This window comes from Alosa sapidissima, chromosome 4, assembly GCF_018492685.1.
Source record: "Alosa sapidissima isolate fAloSap1 chromosome 4, fAloSap1.pri, whole genome shotgun sequence".
Lineage (NCBI taxonomy): Eukaryota > Metazoa > Chordata > Actinopteri > Clupeiformes > Clupeidae > Alosa > Alosa sapidissima.
In genome coordinates, this window is record NC_055960.1 from 6,766,802 (window position 1) to 6,787,500 (window position 20,699).

Genomic DNA, 20,699 nt, shown 5'->3' on the forward strand with positions numbered 1-20,699 from the left:
TGTGGGGTGTGTGGGAGCACTGAGCTGACCCACCGATGATTGTGCTTAGGATCTTGCTCATATTAGTGAATAGATTTGGCCTCGTTCTTAGACAAGGACATGGTCATAGATTCATAGCCTAACAAGCACTGATAATACACATGCAGCATGCTGCAAGGTACAAGTGGGGAGCCATTATTGAGGTGATGTTGCAGCCAGGTCGTGGCTTTCGGGTTTTAATTATGACAGTCTTGGTGTTGACGTTACTACTGATGTTGCTAACAGTAACAGTGATTGGGATGTTGATGGAAGGTAACTATAGGGAGGGAAAGTGAAAACCAGTGCCCCAAGTGGTTGCGTTCCTATCGAAGAGCAGCTCCAATGTTAAGTCCCATAGACCTATTTTTCAAAAAAATATTGTGAAGCCAAATCAGCAAAGTTATCCACCAAAAATATTTTTTAGTGTGCATACAATAATAATCTTCAAACTGTGAAAATGTCAGGCCCTATTTTGCCTTATTTTAAAAAATCGAAATTGCTCCTTTTTTTTCATAAACGGACTACAAAAGACGTCACGTGACTTATGATCTCAGTTAGTTGGCCTCAGTTATGATGATGATGACGGTGTGATCATAGTGGTCTCAGTTAGGATGATGATGGTGTAACCATAGTGGTATTAGAAGTGGTGTGTGGTAGAAGAGTATGTGCTGCCTGATCACCTCTGGTTTCCAAACGTTTGGCATTGAGGTACAGACAGAAGACAAGAGGGAAGTGTAGACAGACTGCTCTTCAAGATCATACATAGTAGTGCAAATTTAATTGCGAGATCCAAAATGTCTCTTTGGTCTCTCTAGCTAGCTATGTGTGTGCTAAAGAGTTAAAGTGTCATGGGTTTGGTCTCACGCTAGCTATGTGTGCTAAAGAGTTAAAGTGTCATGGGTTTGGTCTCTCTAGCTAGCTATGTGTGTGCTAAAGAGTTAAAGTGTCATGGGTTTGGTCTCTCTAGCTAGCTATGTGTGTGCTAAAGAGTTAAAGTGTCATGGGTGAGGAAAAGAGAACTTCAGAGAAGAAGCCGCAGGGCTGTCTATCCATGAGGGAATGTCTGCAACGCTCTCAGCAACAGAAGGGGAAAACTGGAGCATACAAACACTAATGGGATTGGGAGGGCGTAGCTGATGCCGCCTAGAACACTGGAAACTACATTTCACAAAGGTTTTCACAGCATAAAGTCTGTGTCATTTCCAGTCTGTGAACTTAACTCAATAGCAGAATATATATATTTTAATGAACCCTTTTTCTGGCAGCCCCATCCAAACACTGATACAGTATTTAACAGGATCTCATCTCTTAAGAAAACAAACCTTCCTCAAACGTGCAACGTGCATTCCTCCAACATCCTGCAGATCAGTGAATTTTATAGGGAGTCAGAATGTGGGTGACCGAACTGCATAGGTTAAGGGACGATGAACAAGACAATGAGAGGACACTGAACTATGATACAGCTGGAGAGATTCCTGAGATTCCTGAGACAAGCAGTGTCTCAGCTGGCTATAGATTCATGCTGTTTTTGCCACACTAGAGAACATTTATTATTTAGTTTCAGGGGTTTAAGACTTTACCTTTAGACGAAAGGCACCTTCGTAAAATAAACATATTTCACAGATATCTGCTGTGTACTGGCAAAATAATTAATAATTTAAAAAATATAGGATGTATCATTGCATATGCACACACATACTCAACCTCTCTCTCTCTCTCTCTCTCTCTCTCTCTCTTTATCCCTCAGCTGCACACAGGCGTAACCAGCTCGGCACCAATCAGCCGATCAGGAGATCAGTAGGTGTGGTGAGCGTTTCATCCTGCTAGCCAGTCAGATAAAAGGCATGCTGGGATGACGGGTGGTAGGGGTGACGGCAGCTAGAAATAACAGAGCCCAGTAGGGGGTCTGCCACACACACACACATATATATATATATGAGAGAGAGAGAGAGAGAGAGAGAGAGAGCAGGGATATGTGTGGATTATTTAGCTTCAGAAACCCTTACTTATGCCCATCAGTTAGGAAAGCACATAGATTAGAAATCTTATCTGTAGCTCCATCAGCTGGGTGCAGAGAGGAGGGGACACGCTAGGAAAACAAAAAAAAAATTGTGCAAGCATGTGTGTGTGTGTGTGTGTGTGTGTGTGTACTGTATAAGTGTGTGTGTAAGTGTGCATGTAGTGTAAAATAGAAGAGACACTGGCTCAGAAAATGTGCTTGCAAGAGAGAGAGAGAGAGAGAGAGAGAGAGAGAGAGAGAGAGAGAAAGGGGGGGGGTAAGGTAAAACTCTCTGTCAAACTCTCATCATTGTTTCTTTGAGAATGCTCAGAGTGGCTCTGCACATACTTCACATTCTTCCAGAAAAACACTCTTAAGACAGTCAACGACCACAGCAGCATCTGACTGCATCCTGACAGCAGAGAAACACACCCACTTAAACCTGCCTGTGCCTTTCTCTCCTCTTTCACACGCACACACAAAACACTCACACACACACACACACACACTACACCTGAGCTAATCTGCCAGGGTAAAACGCATCGCTGCATCCTTTTAACGGCCGATACAGTCAAGCTACGGTCAGGATATTAATGAATATGAAATAACACACACACACAGACACACAGACACACACAGACACACAAACACACACACACATTAAAAGTAGCAATTATGCACACATGAACAAACTCTGCCTCACACACGCACGCACACACAAACATGCACGCACACACAAACACATACACACACACACACACACACACACACACACACGAGAGCATGAAACAGATATATAATAGACATGTCTTTTCTCTCTGACCCATAGATTACACTCATCTAGGTGTGTAAACGGAAACAGTTATACTAGTATGTCATTGAGAGTGATGCAAACACACATACACACAAACACACACACACACACATACATACACACAGACACACACACACACAGTACACACATACGTTAAGAGCACAGACATACAATGTCCATGCAAGAGCACACAGAGCTGAGGAGAAATGATGTGCAGCGTAGGCAAAAACACATACTCTCTTTCTCTCCCTCTCTCTCTCTCTCTCCCTCCCTCTCTGTTTCCGTCCCTCCCTTCCTCCCTCTATCTCTTTCTCCCTTCAGCCCTGACAGAAAGGAAGGGTTTTTCTGAAAGCGCTCTAATCCGATTTCCAGACAATGTGCCATATTGTCTTCCTTGAGCCCAATGCAGGGGCTGCTCTCTACTCCCCCCCCCCCCCCCCCCCCCCCCCCCCCCCCCCCCTCTCTCCCCAATCTCTCGGCCTCTTCTTGCCTCTCGTTCTCTCTCACCCTTCTCTCTTTGACAGCCAAGAGATGTCTGGCCATCTTTGGTGGCACTTTCACTCAAAAGCCTACGCCCACTGAAGCTAGCAGTTATTTAACACTTGTACATACACACAATTATGAACACACACACACACACACTCATATTCCGGAAATTCCACATATTCTCACATAAACTCACATATTCCGGAAATTCCATGACACGCTGGAACCCTGCATATCCTAAGCCAATCTGACCATAGTCATGGCAATGCTGCAGAAATTGACCGCCACAGTGTACAAAGGACAGAGTGGACATCAACCACTTAGAAAACATGTCCACTAAACTGGGTAGGATCACTTTCCACATGCAGTGGACACTGATTCCACACCAGCACAAGTGCCATTCCAAGCAGTCAGGAAGTCAAATGTCTCCTGCTGGAAATGAGCACTAAAGGAAATACATGGATGTGAGTAGAGATGGGGCTGTTGAGATGGGGGCTGTTTATAAGATCCTCACAGCAGGGGCAGGGCAGGCTGTGTTTCTTCCCATAAACACACAGACACAAACACAGACAGTTACAGAGAGAAGAGAGAGAGAGAGAGAGAGAGAGAGAGAGAGAGAGAAGAGAGATAGAGAGGGAGAGAGAGAAACAGAGAGAGAGAGGGAGAGAGAAACAGAGAGGGGGGGGCAGAGAGAGAGAGAGACAAAGGAAGAGAGAAAGAGAGAGAGAGAGCACATCTGCTAATGTACACACACAGCATCCATATCTGCAACCAACTGGAGAGAAAGAGAGCGTGGGCACTAGGGTTATCACCGGGCATTGGAACCACAAAGCTTCATGGTGACATCATCGAGCTGAGAAGTATAACTTCTGACAGCCACACACACACACACACACACACACACACCCACACACACACACCACACACACCACACACACCCACACAGACACAGACACACACACACACACTAAAGCCACTAGAGGTAGGGAATGAGACAATGCCCAGTTACACCTCAAAGCTTCACACATCTTCAAAGCTTCAAACAGATGCCTGAAGCACCACACACATACACACACACACACACACACGCACGCACACACACATAACATACATACATTACAAGACATTACTGACATATAGTCACGTTACAAAGTTAGCACATAACCTTCATTATACCTAGAGATTGTCATGGTTTTATTTCAGTTAGCCTAATAGCTGGTTTGATTTTCATTGAGTGATGATCTTATGGAAAGTACCCCATGCCAATCTCTAGGTATGGTGAAGGGTATGTGATGATGTGGGGCTATTTTAATTCCAAAGGCCAAGGGAACTTTATTGGGATGCATAGTATCCTGGATTCATGAAATATCTGACCTTTAAAAATAAAAAGAAATTTAACATAGGGGTGTGTAATACTTATGCCCCCTGTATTTTTAAGAAGAATATTTATTTATTTACAATACATTATTCATTCACAAAGACAATTGGTATCCTTAAAGGTTGGATTTTTCCTCATTTTTTAATTAAGGCATTAAGAATTCCAAAAGAAAATGTGTTATTCCTCTTTTTAGTCAACTTTAGCATGGGTGCGCTAACTTTGTAATGTGATAAAGAGAGCAAAGGAAAGAGAGAGAGAAAAGGATGAAGAGAGCAAAGGAAAGAAGAGAGAGGGATGAAGAGAACAAAGAAGGAAGAGAGAGATTGATTAAGAGAACCAAACAAAAACCATGTGTGGGAGGCGTGGAGGATGAAAAGGAGGGCTTGGCCATGCCAGGGCAATCTCTCATGGCAGGGAGGGACACTCAGCTTTTCCTGTAAAACGTCTCCTGGACTAAGTGCTATTAAATCACAAAACCCATTACATTGATCAGCAGTTAGCTGCATCATCGGCCACTGATGAAACAGCAAGTCTGTGAGTGTGTGCGTGAGTGTGTGTGGGCAAAACAGAGCTGATAGGTCTCTCATTGTGGTATGTTTGTGTGTGTGTGTGTATTTCTATCTGTGTGTCCGTACATCTTTGTGCATTTGATCAATTGTTTGTTTGTCTGTGACATATGTTTGGGAGGGATGTAGTGATCCATGTGTCCAGTGTGTCCATGTGTCTGGGAGAAGTTTAGCAATCTCTGTGTGTGCATGTGTGTGTGTGTGTGTGTGTGTGTATGTGTGCGCGTGTGTGTGTGTGTGTGTGTGCGTGTGCGTGTGCATGTAGCAATCTCTGTGTGTGTGTGTGTGTGTGTGTGTGTTGACACAGGCAGGAGGACATGGGAGGGGCGGTGTCTGGGCGGTCTTCCTAAAAGGGGATGGATATCTGAGGCAGATTACTGAGAATCACTGGAGTCAGCAACACCAGCAGAGGACACACAGCTAAGAGGTGCATCAGCCTGCCTGCCCTAACACACCACACAGATACAGTATACACACAAACACATACACACACACACACACACACACCACACTAACGAATACACACTAGAGAGTGAGAGAGAGAGAGAGAGAGAGAGAGAGAGAAAGTGAGAAGTGAGTTCAATCCTTTTCAGTGAATACTATGCAGATCTCTGAATACAATACTCAGTGCTCTTCTATGAATTATGTGATAGTTGTTTGTTTTGTGCTTGCTGGAGGTTTCCATGTTGCCAGCTTTTCATAATAAAAATGACTATTTGAACTATTGAGTTTTAATTGAACTATTAAAACTCTGGCCTTTTGAGAGCTGTGATCAGTAATTGGTTTGAATGATGAGTGTGCTCTTCAAGAGGTTGCCACTGAACAAAGCAGAGGAGGTCTAAGAAGGGATATGTCTTCAACTGATGGGGATGGAGCCAGTGCTAATGGAAGAACACTGTGAATTAAATTTGTACCGATTTGCATCCACAGTTAAAAAAAGAGGGCAACAATCCTCTCCAATGCCTGCACTGAACCTAGTTTATACATTGAAATGTAGATAGATTTTAAATCTTTATGTCCTAGGCTTCTATCTTTTCTGTCAGTATAGAGCCAAATGATAATCCCCTCTTTTCTGTGTGAATGCATTCTTTTGAGCAGGCAACTTGTGTTCCATGTCAAATAACCAATTATAAACATGAGTAACAAAACACACTACCACAAAGCATGATGCATTTTTCCGCATCTACGAGGGTGAAAATTGACAAAATTGCTGTTCCCTCAACTTCCTTTTCTGCAAATGTTCCATGGATTTTTTTCACCCACTCTAGATCAATTAAATATGACTTATGGGCTATACACAATTTCCCACAGTGCTTCTCCTAGTTCCGCTGGCAGTAGGCCATGCTCGATTGGACGAGCAACAAAACAGATATGGAGGCTCTTTTGTCATTTATTGCTATAGTCATCTTGCTGAGCACCGCTCCGAGCCCCAGGCCTTTTATTTATTTTGATCTATTTGTCTGTAAAGACTGCCACTAAATACTGGCTGATGGTGTCAGAGACTACAGAGAAATATTGGCTCTGGCTTTAAAACATGAGGAGTGGGAGCTATGGACTACGCAGGTCCTGCTGGGATAACAGATTAGAGTGCCTGGCATTGGAGGATGGGGGGGGGGGGGGGGGGGGGGTTGCAGTTAAGGATGTAGAATGAGTTACTGCAGTATTGGGAATGTTTGAGATTTCCTGAATAAATGGTTATGGGATTTTTTTTTGGGGGGGGGGGGGGGGGGCTCATTACTCACACGTGTGTGTGTACACCTCATCTTCTACACACACACACATTCACTCACGCAAACTCACACGCAGAAACACACACACACACACACACACACACACACACACACACACACAGACACAATAGTTGATATGGAAAGAGAGTTGATTCCGTGTCTTTCGGGCCAGTGGACAATGCCCTCTCCGGCATGTTGATGCAGCGCTGCAGACACGAGCCAAGCCTCTGGCATAAAATCTCCAGCCCTCTATGATGATGTACAGCACTGCAGCCCACACATTTACATATATAGGCCACATTCAGTAGTGTAAGTGTAGGCTACCCACACAGCACGCATACTTTCAGTGGTCCTATGAAATGACTTCACATGTATTCAGCCAATGCAGAAACACACTGAAATGACTTCACCGACCAAACTTTCAGAGCAGTCCACATAGCCGTCTACAATCGTTGACTTTTGTTTTAGAGCTAGAAATGAATAAGTTACCATTGAGAAGACAAAGTAGGGCTAGGTAACGGTAAAAGCTACCGATGCTGCCTGGAAACATTATTGTATTAATGTATTTTGGCAAGTAGATTGTTTACTGCTACAACAAAATTCCTCGACTTTGCTACCCTGGAAATTTAAATTTGCTCAGCAAGTGACTCTGGTGACTCTGGTCTTGTTTGTGACTCTGGAGTAATGATGCTCATTACCTCTGCCCAAGAAATCAAGCTGCACCAATCACATCGGTGTATCTGATAAATAGGCTGGCCAGAGGCGAGCTAAACAGATGACGACAGCGCTGCAACGTCAAAGTCCAGAATCAGACAGTAAAAATTGGTCGTAGTGTTATCCCAATTGCGTGCAGTGATATTTTCAAATGCATGCTTGGTGCCGCCACTTGAGTTGGGCTATTTTCATTACTCGTACCCAGACCCTTAATCTTTCAGATTGGGTCTGGTCCTCCAGGCTACATATGCACATAGGGTATTGAACACCTCTTCACTTTTGAAGGTTCTAGGTGACCGTCAAGGTCTAAGGCCAATGACCTCCATGGAAAAGGTCTGTTGTGCAGCTCAAATTAAGATGGATAATTAATTAATTTATTATACATCATTGTTTTAAGCAAAGTGTGTGTTTTGAGTTAGACATTAAGGTCACATTTGGTATCACTGGTGTTGGCTGTAATGGTCTATGTAGCATTAAAGCTATAAATAGAATGCAGTTCATCACATTGTGTCATTGTGTGGTTTGACTCTTGATGGCTTTTATATGAACTACATACATTATGGGAAACATGTACTTCTTTCAACTTGACCTCAACAACCTACGCAAATCTATAAATATGCAGCATCATGCTTATACCTAGATGAACTGCTTTCACCTGGGTACTGGGTCAAGCCCAACCAATGACCATGTCTGTCTTTGGTTTGCAAATCACCTTTGTGCATTCCAATGAAAGAGTAGAATCTAAACAGAGTTGATGAGGCTGTAGAGCTCATCTCTGTGCCAGGGTGAACTCCCCTGATGCACTGATGGCGACTGGCACTCACAGGTGCAGATGCTACGGATGCCAAGAGCAAACAGCTCCAATCAAAGCATCAAAGATCATCTGGACATCTGTATCACTCGTTTACACATCCCTCCCCCTCCTCCGTCGCCCCTCTCCCAAGTGGCTCCTTCTCTCTCCTCCTCTTCTCTCCTTCAGATTCTTCACCTTTATCCCCACTCATCTCATTTCCCCTCCTCTCATCCTCTTGTTTCCTGTTCTTTGTGTTGTCCCCCCCCCCCTCCCCCAACCACACACACACACACACACACACACACACACACACACACACACACCATCCCCCTGTAGGTGGGGCTCTATGGATGAGAGCTGAGTGCATCCTCTGTTTGTGTTTGCTGTAATCCCTGTCATCACTCTCTGGGTCGCCTGGCATGCTACACAGGCTCAGCGGTACACTCCAGAAAGACAAAACACACACACACACACACACGCGCACACACGCACACACACACGCACACACACACACACACACACAAACACACACATACACATACACAAACACTTCACTGAGAGAAGGGAATAGACATAAAATCGCTTCAGACGAGAGTCACTCAGTAGGATCAATGCTTTCACCCACAAAGACTAGGTGCAGCGAATACAAAGTGTAATAGTGACATGAGGGAGGGACCTGAACATTGGAAGAGCAAAGAAAGAAAAAAGAAGAAAAAGACAGAAAGAAATAAAGAAAGAAAGAAAGAAAGAAAGAAAGAAAGAAAGAAAGACAGTGAGAGATTGAGATTTTAAAATTCTACTTTATCACAACATGCAAAGAAACGACAAAATCTTCAAACAACTAATATGCATAAAATACTCTGTATACTGGTACTCATATATACTGTATATACTATATGTGTGATAAGTGGTGTGGTGAGCTGACTGGGCAGGACAGGGCTACCAGCAGGCCATGGTAAGGATTTGTGACATGTGCTGGGCTTACATATTCATGCTGACTATCCGTCCCATAAGATGTCAAAGTCTTTAAGAGATGCCTAGAGATGGACCAGCAAGGATGTGTGTGTGTGTGTAAGAGAGAGAGTGAGTGAGAGAGAGAGAGAGAGAGAGAGAGAGAGAGAGAGAGAGAGAGAGAGAGAAGACAGACATACACATGGAAATATGTGGAATTACAGTAAATTGCGCTCTGACTCATTGTTGGGGAACGGTCATCTAGAGGCTTTTCTCAGCATACTTTACTCAGAATCCACCAGCGGTCCGTCCTTTCAAATCTCCAATTACCAAAAAAATGGGACTTGGATAGATCACACAAAAAATAAACTTCACATCTAGAGCGTGAATGGCACCACCACCTCTTATTTAGGTTTGTACGATGTAGGAACACTAATGGTGTTTCTCAATGTGCATTCTTGTTTGTAATTGTGTTTTAATTAACTTGTTTTAGTGAACCGTTATAAAATGTCATCAATCACAGCCAAAGTACAGTTCCAATGAAAAAGTTCACATTTGCATACAATTCCCTGAAGTGTTCTCATATCATTGGTTTTATCAAGGTTGCATTAGGTGATGACAGGTGAAAACCTGTGAACATGAATGGACATGAATGACACCACCTCTTCTTCTTTAGGTTCAGACTTACAATTTAGGTACACTACAATTCTATTGGGCTTCTCGAAAAAATCCCAATATGAAATAATGAAATAATGAAATGGCTTTAAGCAAAGAAACCCATGAAGTGACCTCCTATCTGATTCTCAGATTCTCCACACTGCACCACAGGTCTTAAACGTGTATCAATGGCGGTGTCTGGATGCACTTGAGAGCGCAAGTAAACATATCTATTATTTACGAAAGGCCTAAAAACAGCACTCGTTGATACAATGTCATCTTCATTGTGACTGACTCATTTAGCACTTTTCATTATTTAGCATGAGAAAGTTGCATTATACCAATGTCAACATCAGTCAACAGATAGATAGATAGATAGATAGATAGATAGATAGATAGATAGATAGTATCATTATATCGGTCTTTCTGACAGCTTAGTCGGCATAGCCTCCAACTGAAACAAACTTTTTTTGTTTGACCATTAAGTTGTGTAGTGGATGTGAGGTATTGTCCAATATATTTAACAGTTTGTGCAGCAAGAAGTACTGAATGGCATCCAAACCAATTTGCCCTTGAACTATCTTCCTTGATTATGGATAACTAATACCATAACATCATTTAGTCAACACACCTTCCTTTCTATACTGCAGTTAAGCCAGCCCATAATCTCCTGCTCCCATAACCCTAGTCCTCATTAGGAGGAGACAGAATGGCTATTCTGAGGCTATTCTCCTCATTCACTCCCACTGATGCTGCTCTTAAGAGATTATGCCTACGATGCAGCACCTTGCGCCATCTAAACAGGGTGTGCATGTGTGAGTGTATGAATATATATATGTGTGTGTGTGTGTGTGTGTGTGTGTGTGTGTGTGTGTGTGTGTGTGTGCTCTATTTATAGCCAGGCAGTGAAGTGGGCTGCTATGGTAGAGTTTGTTAGAAGAGGAGCGTGGGAGTAAACTAATGTGACTGCTCACTGCTTACCTAACAGCACTGCTGACTGACACAGAGAGGAAAAGAGGAGCAGAAAGAAAGAGGGAGAGGGAGAGAGAGAAAGAGGGATGGGAAGAGAGAGAGAGAGAAGAGAGATAGAGAGAGCATGGACTCAAAGGAAAGGAAAGGATCTAAAAACACATCCCTCTTCCTCTCCCTAAAAACAAACCATCTCCTCTCCCGCTCAAACAGGATCAGCACAGCAGTGAGTTTCTGATTTTTTTTTTTTTTTTTTGCCTTTGCCACCCTCTCTCTTGTTTGTACAAATTCATGCACTTCTGGGAATAGATAATTACATTGTCATCCAGTGATGAAACATGAATTTCTGAGCAGAAGCAACAGTAGGAGCATAAAGTGGAATGCTTTGTTTGTGCGGAATGTAAATGGGACCACTTCTCACAGTGATCACCCGCCTTTGCTTCGCTCCATGAGAAGAGGACCCTTCCCATCTATCCATCTATCCATCCATCCATCCATCCCATCAGCCCATCAGCCCATCTCTCCACCAGGTTTGTTTGAGCACTCTCTCAGTCTCACTTAATGGATGCTTTTTCTGATCAAGACAACCTTTTCACTTCACCTCAAATGCTTCCTCTCTCCCTCTCTTTCTCTCTTTCTCTCTCCTACTCTCTCGGTCTCTCTTTCTCTCTCCTACTCTCTTGGTCTCTCTTTCTCTCTCCTACTCTCTCTGTCTCTCTTTCTCTCTCCTACTCTCTCCTACTCTCTCTCTCTCTAAACATTTGAAGTGTCTCTATGCCATTGCCTGCACTCCTCCCTTCTGGCATAATGTCTCCTACTTCTCTTAATAATAATTCCTCTCTTCTTCCCTCTCCTGCTCCCCTCACCACTTTTTTTCTCTCTCTCCCTCTATCTCACTTCTCTCTTCCCTCTCTCTCATACTCCCTCTTTTCATCGGTCTGTCTCTCTCTCTCATGCTGTTTCTGTCTCTCTCTCGCTCTCTCTCTCGCTCATGCTGTCTCTCTGTCTCTCTCATGCTGTCTCTCTCTCTCTCTCTCATGCTGTCTCTGTCTCTCATGCTGTCTCTCTCTCTCTCTCTGTCTCTCTCTCTCATGCTGTCTCTCTCTCTTTCTCTCATGCTGTCTCTCTGTCTCTCTCCCTCTCTCTCTCATGCTGTCTCTCTGTCTCTCTCTCATGCTTCCTCTCTCTCTCTCTCATGCTGTCTCTCTTTCCCTCACTTCCCCCCATCCCCTTTGCTTCTCCTCTACTCCCTGCGGCTTCTCTCACCTTGCCACCCTTGGCACAGCGGCAAATAAATCCCCCCAAACTAAATTCAGTTCCTTCTTCACAGACTTTCCCCCAGAAAGAAGACACACTTACGCATAATTTGCCAAACCCTTTTATCCATATTTCCTTTAAAAATGCTTTCTCTTCAAGAGTGTAAACTATGTGCATGAGGGAGAGAAAGAGGGAGAGAGTGTGTGTGTGAGAGAGCCAGGCAATCTTGTTACCAGCCGGCGTCGCCCTGGGAAGATTTCTATCAGACACACATATAGGGAGAGGCATCCATTTAGAAAATGGCTTTTCTAGACATGCTGGGCCATTTAGCACGCCCTGTGACGACTCCTGCTTGGGCCTGTGATAAATGCTCTTTCCCACCACGGCTTGCACACACACACACACACACACACACACACACACACACACACAATGCACAAACACACACAGACATGAACTGCACACTAACGTGTGGTCAGCCTTTAAATTAATATTTTAACTAGTCTATGGCTTTTCTTTGTTATATGGATATAGAAAAACAAATCAGCAAAATAGAGGTGAACAAAGTATCCCTTTCAAATAAGGAGCCAAGAACTAATCTACAAATAGTCTTGCATGATATTAGCATGACCATCACCCCATATCCTCTCTACACATTTGTGTAGGTACACATCTATGTCTTCTTTCACATCAAACGAGTAGGCAAAGGTGTTTACTATTGCCATCAATGTGTACCTACGTAGAACAAGTGGTGATTTCATTAATAAAAGTAATATTGACCCACACTGAGACATTGACATTCTGTAGAAAATATTACAGATTCACGCCCCCCAGGTATTGATTCGAATGGCATTATACATGTGGATGAGTCTGAGAATGTTTTCTGCAGGGTAACATACAATACTACTACCATAGATCAAGCTGTGTCATGCAATAGCATGACTTATGCTTATAGTTCTATTCCAACGTTGATTTCTACCCAACGTATAGTAAAAAGAAAAGACAAATTTAAAACTAGAAACCTAACAAATATTCTTTCCATACCTCAGCATATTCCTCAAAAGCCAGAGGCATTTTCAGCTAACATGGGTTTACTAAATATAGGTGCACTTACTACCAAAACCTTTGCAATCAATGATTTTATTAGTGAAAAAAAATTGGATTTTCTGTTTCTTGTTGAAACCTGGCTGACTTCAGACAGCGAAGCTGTTCTTGTTGAGACTTGTCCCCCAAATTATAATTTCTTCCACTCAATTAGACAAGGCAAACGAGGTGGTGGAATTGCCTCCATTCTCTCAAACAAATATAGTTGCACACGAGTCAACTTTGGCGAATTCGCTTCCTTTGAGTATATTGCCCTCACTCTGAAGGCTGACCCAGCTGTACTTCTATTAACCTTATACCGCCCTCCTAAACTATGGACTGGCTTTCTCGACCAGTTTTCTGAACTTATGTCGCTCATCATCACTAGCTATGATCGGATAATTGTAAATGGCGACTTCAATATTCATGTCAATAAGACAACTGATGCTAAAGCCAGTAAGTTCCTTAATGTGTTGGACAGTTTAGAGCTAAAGCAGCATGTTACAGGACCCACCTACAACCTTGGCAACACCCTCGATCTAGTCATTTCCAGAGGGATAGAAGTCACAGACTTATCAGTAAATGATATAAATATGTCTGATCATCATTGTGTATCTTTTAATATTGTACTACATACTCCAAAAATTCATCCCGAAATTGCAATCAAATCGCGACTCTTGGACATTAGAGCAGAACAGCAGTTCATAGCTCTTATAGACTCCATAAATTTAGATATTTTACATCATCCCATTGATCAAATGGTAGAGGCTCTCAATCGTGAATTAGGCGCTCTGCTTGACAGAGTGGCACCCTTAAAGACTAAAAAAAGGCCCTGTAGCAAACTGACACCTTGGATGAACGAAAATATCCATGATCTAAAAAGATCATGTAGGAAAGCTGAGAGAACATGGAGAAAAACTAAGTTACAGGTTCACCGTGCCATTCTAAAAGAAAAAATTGCAAATTATAATAGAGCTATTCGGAATGAGAGGAGGAACCACTTCTCTAAGGTAATTGCTGAAAACAGTGGAAACTCTAGGGTGTTGTTCTCTACCATTGATAGGCTATTGCATCAAACACCTTTTGATACACTCAGTCAGGCATCCTCTCTAAGATGCGAAGAATTTGCAGACTTCTTCAAAAACAAAGTCATTTCTATAAGGGAGGCTATTGGTAACACAAGTAATATGTTTGATAGTACACCCAAAAACAGCCCCCCAAAATTAAGGTCCTTTAGCACTATTACTCAATCTGAGCTTGGTAAAATTATAACTCAAACCGGCTCCTCAACATGTGTTTTAGATCCAATCCCTACTACATTCCTCAAAAAAGTATATGATGGCTTAGCTCCCTTTTTTCTCAAGGTAATAAATACCTCATTAGAAACAGGTATATTTCCAACTGCTTTTAAAACCGCTGTTGTGAAACCTTTACTTAAAAAGTCAAATCTTGACCATACCAATCTGAGCAACTACAGGCCTATATCAAATCTATCGTTTTTGAGCAAAGTACTTGAAAAAGTTGTTTGTAATCAGTTAAATACCTTCCTCAACGAAAACAGTATCCTTGAAAAATTCCAATCAGGTTTTAGATCAAATCACAGCACAGAAACGGCTCTAGTAAAAATAGTCAATGATCTCAGACTAGCTACCGACTCAAACAAAGTCTCAATCCTTATTCTTCTGGATTTGAGTGCGGCATTTGACACCATTGATCATAGCATCCTAATTCACCGCCTTGCGAAGTGGGTGGGTCTCTCTGATAATGCTCTAAACTGGTTCCAAACCTACATTACTGGCAGAGATTTTTATATCAGTCTAGGAGATCATGTATCTGAAAAACATGACTTGCCTTTTGGTGTGGCCCAGGGGAGCTGCCTTGGTCCCCTGCTATTTTCTCTATATATGCTTCCATTGGGAAACGTCATAAGTCAACATAATGTAAACTTCCACAGCTACGCAGATGATACCCAATTGTATCTTTCTGTTGAGCCAACTAACCCAGATGGCCTTTGCTCCCTCACTGCATGCCTAACCTCCATTAATCAGTGGATGAGCAAAAACTTTTTGAAACTAAATGATGACAAAACAGAGGTACTTCTGGTTGGACCAAAACTAAAGCGAGATATTATTCTTAGTAATCTGGGGAACTTGGCACACCAGGTCAAACCAAAAGTAACAAGCCTCGGTGTCATCTTAGATGCAGAGTGAAGTTTTAAGCCCCATATCAGTAAAGTTACTCAGACAGCCTATTTCCACTTGAGAAACATTGCCAAAGTGCGGCCCTTTTTAACTCAACAAGATGCAGAAAAACTAATTCACGCCTTTATCACTAGCAGGTTAGACTACTGCAATGCACTTTTCACTGGTCTTCCCAAAAAACATCTAAAGAAATTGGCACTCATACAGAACTCTGCGGCTAGACTTTTAACTAAGACTAAGAAGAGAGAACACATCACCCCTGTGTTGGCTGAACTGCACTGGCTCCCTATTTCCTATAGAATTGATTTTAAGGTTATGTTAATTACTTACAAAGCTCTGAATGGCATAGCACCTTCATATATCTCTGAGCTTTTAATATCTTATCAACCACAAAGGAAACTTAGATCATCCAATTCTAATCTTTTAATCGTACCCAAAGTGCTCCACAAACAAAGTGGAGAAGCTGCGTTTATCCATTATGCCCCCAAACTATGGAACACCCTGCCTCTGTACATCAAGCAGGCGAGTTCAGTAAATATTTTTAAAAAAGATCTGAAAACATACCTGTACAGGAAAGCTTTTAGTTAACTCATCTTATCCTGTAGACTACATTTTCAGATTATTCTACATCTGCTACTATTGGAGGGCGCAGCCAGCCAGAAGCAGATGGGCTCCCCCTATTAAGTCAGGTTCTGCTCAAGGTTTCTTCCTGGAATATGGGAGTTTTTCCTTGCCACAGTTGCCATATGGCGTGCTTGTGGGGGGTAAGAGGGTTAAGGCTGCCAGTCTTATGACGTCATTTTCTATATTTTTGATATGTTGCTGAGCATATCATAAACAGCAAAGAAAAGTGATTGATAATGACTGACTGACTACTATTGTGTTACATGCTTCAAATGTAAAGCACTTTGAGCTGCATTCTGTGTATGAAAGGTGCTATACAAATAAAGCTTTATTATTATTATTATTATTATAGGTGTTATAAGCACAGAAAAAGCTAACAATGCTTTGAAGAGCGTAATATAATCCTAACCCTGAACTGGGAAGACATGGTCTAGCCATAGCCAGGTCCTATTACACAGACCACAAACAGCAGCTTGTATAGCTCCTGACATTCCATGGGCCTACTATGGCGATTTGCCATCCAATGTAGGAACACTCAAAGAAGGCCTTTATCTGTGTGTCCACCATAACACATGTTCTACAGTAACACACCTGATCCCACGTGTAAATGATACTGCCTAAAGCAGTGGGATCACCAACTGCACTCTGCAATCACCCACGCACACACACGCACACACACACACACACAGAGAAGAGAGAGACATTGGCAACCAACCAATTACATAAATATTATTATTGCAAATTATTCAAAACTTTCAGATGACACTACACATGTCGTGTATTACCTAAACAGACTAATATAAGAAACACATTCACCCATCTACCAGTGATCCCTGATACTCTATCGTGTTGACCTTGGCATAGATAGTAGCATGTTCTGCCTAAAGCCATGCAGGAGACAGGCATTTAACTCTGTTGCTATCACCTGACACGGATGGCTTTGATCTCCAGTCCATGGCATTCTCAATGGTAATTGTGACTTCACATTAAAGGAGCCATGGCAACCCACAGATGGAGGTAAAGAGGGTAATAAGAAGCACTGTTCTACTCAGTGACACTGCACAGTAGAAATGAGAACCAATTCAATCCATTTGAAAGTGCTTTCATCTTGTTATCCCTGATAGATGGTTCATATCCTCAAGACATGTAGACTTGCTGATACATGTCACTATATGACGTCCTTTGCATAGTTTCCCTTTTAAACGTTTCTGAGATAGCTCCTTGTAACAGATGAGCTCGTGGTGAGATCTTTAAATTGTCCACATGTATTAATTTATTACATTTAAAGGGAAACTTACATTATTTTTTGTTATTAATACCATATCAGCAAGACAAGCAGTGGTTGATTAGCCTGGAAAATCCAGACCCAAATTTAAAAGATTAAGGGCCCCATCATGGCATTCTAAAGTGCATCGTCACTCGTCAAAAGTCTATTCAAATTTAGTAGGATGTCCAGTTCACATTGGGAGGGGTTTCACTATCAAAAGTGGAGCGCATGGCGTAACAAGGTGTTCCTGGGTCTTTTAATCAGTCATATGGGTGTGTTTGGGGCGTAACATCATTTTAAACCAATGAGAATGACATCTGTCATTCCCTTTAACGGCGCAACGCGCGATATGTCAAATAAATGCATCGGTATTTTGGCATTCAAAGGCGCATTTGAAGGAGGCTGCTAGCGAGACCGTATAGAAAAAAGCCCTAAGGGTCTTGCTACGAGTAATGAAAATGGCCCAACTCAAAGGGCGGCATCAGGCTTGGAATTTCATAATTTTAGGGGCAAGGCCACTGGCCTTCAGTTAGGCATATTTGGTGGGAGGCACAAAGGCCACACATCAGGGCACCAAGGCCAAAGTTAAGTATACAGTAGGCTACATACAAATGATAAAAGTTATATTTAGCCTATTCACAGCAGCACCTGCATCACAGTATGAAACAGTACAAAAACATGAAACCAGGGCCGTAGTCACCATAGACATTGAGGGGGACGTGTCCCCCCCATATTCAAATATGACCAAAATGTCCCCCCCAATATACGGACATAGAAAAATAAAGAAAGAATAAAGCGCTATACTAGGCGATAACAAAACACGCATCTGAAATGTAATCAAACGTAAATAACACACAAATTAGTGACCTATGGTTCCAGAGTAGCCTACACCCCTGAGTGGTTTGTCCTGGTGATTTTCCGTTTTTCGTTAGTGGCGTGCGCTATCAAAAGCTTCCATTTACTGAACCCTACTGCAGTGAGGTAGGGCTGTCAACAATATCGCAAAAGGTCGGTACAATCTTCACAAAACTTCTTGGAAAGGTGTAGCACAGGCTAAGGAAATCCCATACATTTTTGGAGCCGATCAGACTGAAAGGGAACATTTTCCATATTGTAGAATATTCTCGCAATGATAGCGAAAGTGAAATGTTTTATTTTAAATGATGAATTTGTGCAAGCCTGTCATTTCTTTCACGTCTTTCAACATAAATAATGCATTCATATGCTAGTAGTAATGCCAGAAATGACCATTTATAGGGCTCTTAGAAATGATTGTTGCATCTTGCATATTATTTAGATGCCCACTCAATCGTGCATCCATGCAGACAAAACATGATCAAATGTGGCGACGGCACACAAGTTGGAATAAACGTTTACAATGCACTGGCGGTGATAGCCTACAGTTAATGTGAATCGCGGACAATAACCAAAGAAAGGAATTTGCACCTCCATTCACCAATTAAAGGCTGTAGTAGGCCTAGTGTTTCTACATGTTGGCACAAAACGTAAGAAGCCAGTCTATAATGCATACAGGGGTAACATGAGGTGAGTCAGACAGAAGAGGGGCCTGTCTTAGTAGCTTATTCCTGAATCCTGTCCCGTCAAAAGTCCCTTACTTAAAATTGTGTGATTAGCCGCCAGCATAATAAAATCTAAATTAAAAGACAAAATCTTATTACTGTAGGCTCCAAACCTATGAGTCTAAGCCTTAGTTTAAAAAGATCTTCAGGTGTAAGTAATAAGTCAAAGAACCACATTCTGTGTAATATAGAGGTTAACAAAGATACTCTAGTTTGTAATTTATTTTAAAGTATACATTTTGAACACAAATGGAGTCACAGGTCCAGGGATGGATTACTGAATGGGCTTACTGGGCCCAAGAGCTCAGGGGGCCCTGAAGCCCAAGCCTCTGTGTGAAGTTGCTTCTTCTGCACCTTTCTCTTTTCACAAAACTCATCAGAGGTCATCTGGTGGGTCATTCTCTCTCTGTGCCCAGGGGTTCATAATCCATCCATGCCATGCCTATGTCCGTCAAAAGTTTGGAATACCCTAATTGACTGACCTAACTAACGACTTGTTTGTGATTTTTAATAATATTTTTGCATGGTAGGAAATGTATTGAAATTCTGTTTGGGGGTCCCTGAGACCCCACCACAGATTTGGTCCCCCCCAATGTTGACATCATGACTACGGCCTTGCATGAAACATAACATATTACATAGAACTGTAAATCATAGAACTGATTTTAATATTTACAGATATCTAGGCTACATTTAACATTTATTTTCTATTTATTTATTTTGGCCTGTTATGAAATCATGTATTGAACAATTTAAACACATTGTGAAACCTAAAGCCCAAAGTTGGAGACGTGCATGTAGACATTGCTGCAAATTTAAAACTGGATTACTCTGAAATGGCTAACTGTACAGAGGAATGCTTTACACCTTTGTGTTCGGTAAGGTCTGCTGTTTATTCTGATATATGGTTCATGTACTGTAGTTATTCGTGAAGTATTTCACCGAGATGAATGGGTAGGGAGATGGGCGCAGAATGTAATATGATTAAATTAAAGTTACTTTTTTCGCGAACCATTTACCACAACAACTAGTGACTAACATTGTTTAAAAGCTGAGAAAAAGCTCTTTCGTGTGATGTGATACATGTGATGTCTGTGTGACGAGTAGGCTACTTGGCGAGTAGTTCAGCAGAGAATGGATGAATTTGGACGCACTTCCTTTCTTGCCGTGCGCTGTCACTTTCTCCACTGTGTAAAAGACTAAATTAATTTGCGCTGTGAATACTAAGCTTAATTTGACAGGCCATAGGTTAAATAAAAATCGCTAGTTGGACGCAAAGCAGAATATTGAAAGAAGGGGGCACCAAGGCCACAGTGGCCTGTGAAGCTCTGATTTGCAAAGAGGCATCATGCCAACGCAAGGGGCAATGATGAACTTCGACGCAATTGGATAACATTACCGCCAATGTTTACTGACTTTCGGACTTCGACGTTGCAGCGCTGTCGTCATCGGCTTAGCTCACCTCTGGCCCGCCTATATCAGATACACCGATGTGATTGGTGCAGCTCGGCTCCATGGGCATAGGTAATGAGCATCATTACTCATCGTAGAGTCATTCTCTGAGCAAATTCAAATTGTGCTCTCGTGAGAACTCTGGATTTCTAGTGGTTGA

At 42.2% G+C, this 20,699-nt stretch overlaps 1 protein-coding gene and 1 long non-coding RNA gene across 4 annotated transcripts in view; both read right to left on the minus strand.

The window, feature by feature from the left end:
• The window catches only part of cacna2d2a (calcium channel, voltage-dependent, alpha 2/delta subunit 2a), a 213,579-nt gene that overhangs the window by 181,202 nt on the left and 11,678 nt on the right, over nucleotides 1-20,699 (minus strand). The gene's annotated exons all lie outside the window — the stretch shown is intronic.
• On the minus strand, nucleotides 462-20,522 carry LOC121707936. The gene is made up of 3 exons (XR_006031434.1): nucleotides 20,512-20,522; nucleotides 18,397-18,400; nucleotides 462-567 (listed from the first exon to the last, which is right to left on the minus strand). It is a non-coding gene; the product is annotated as an uncharacterized LOC121707936 (long non-coding RNA).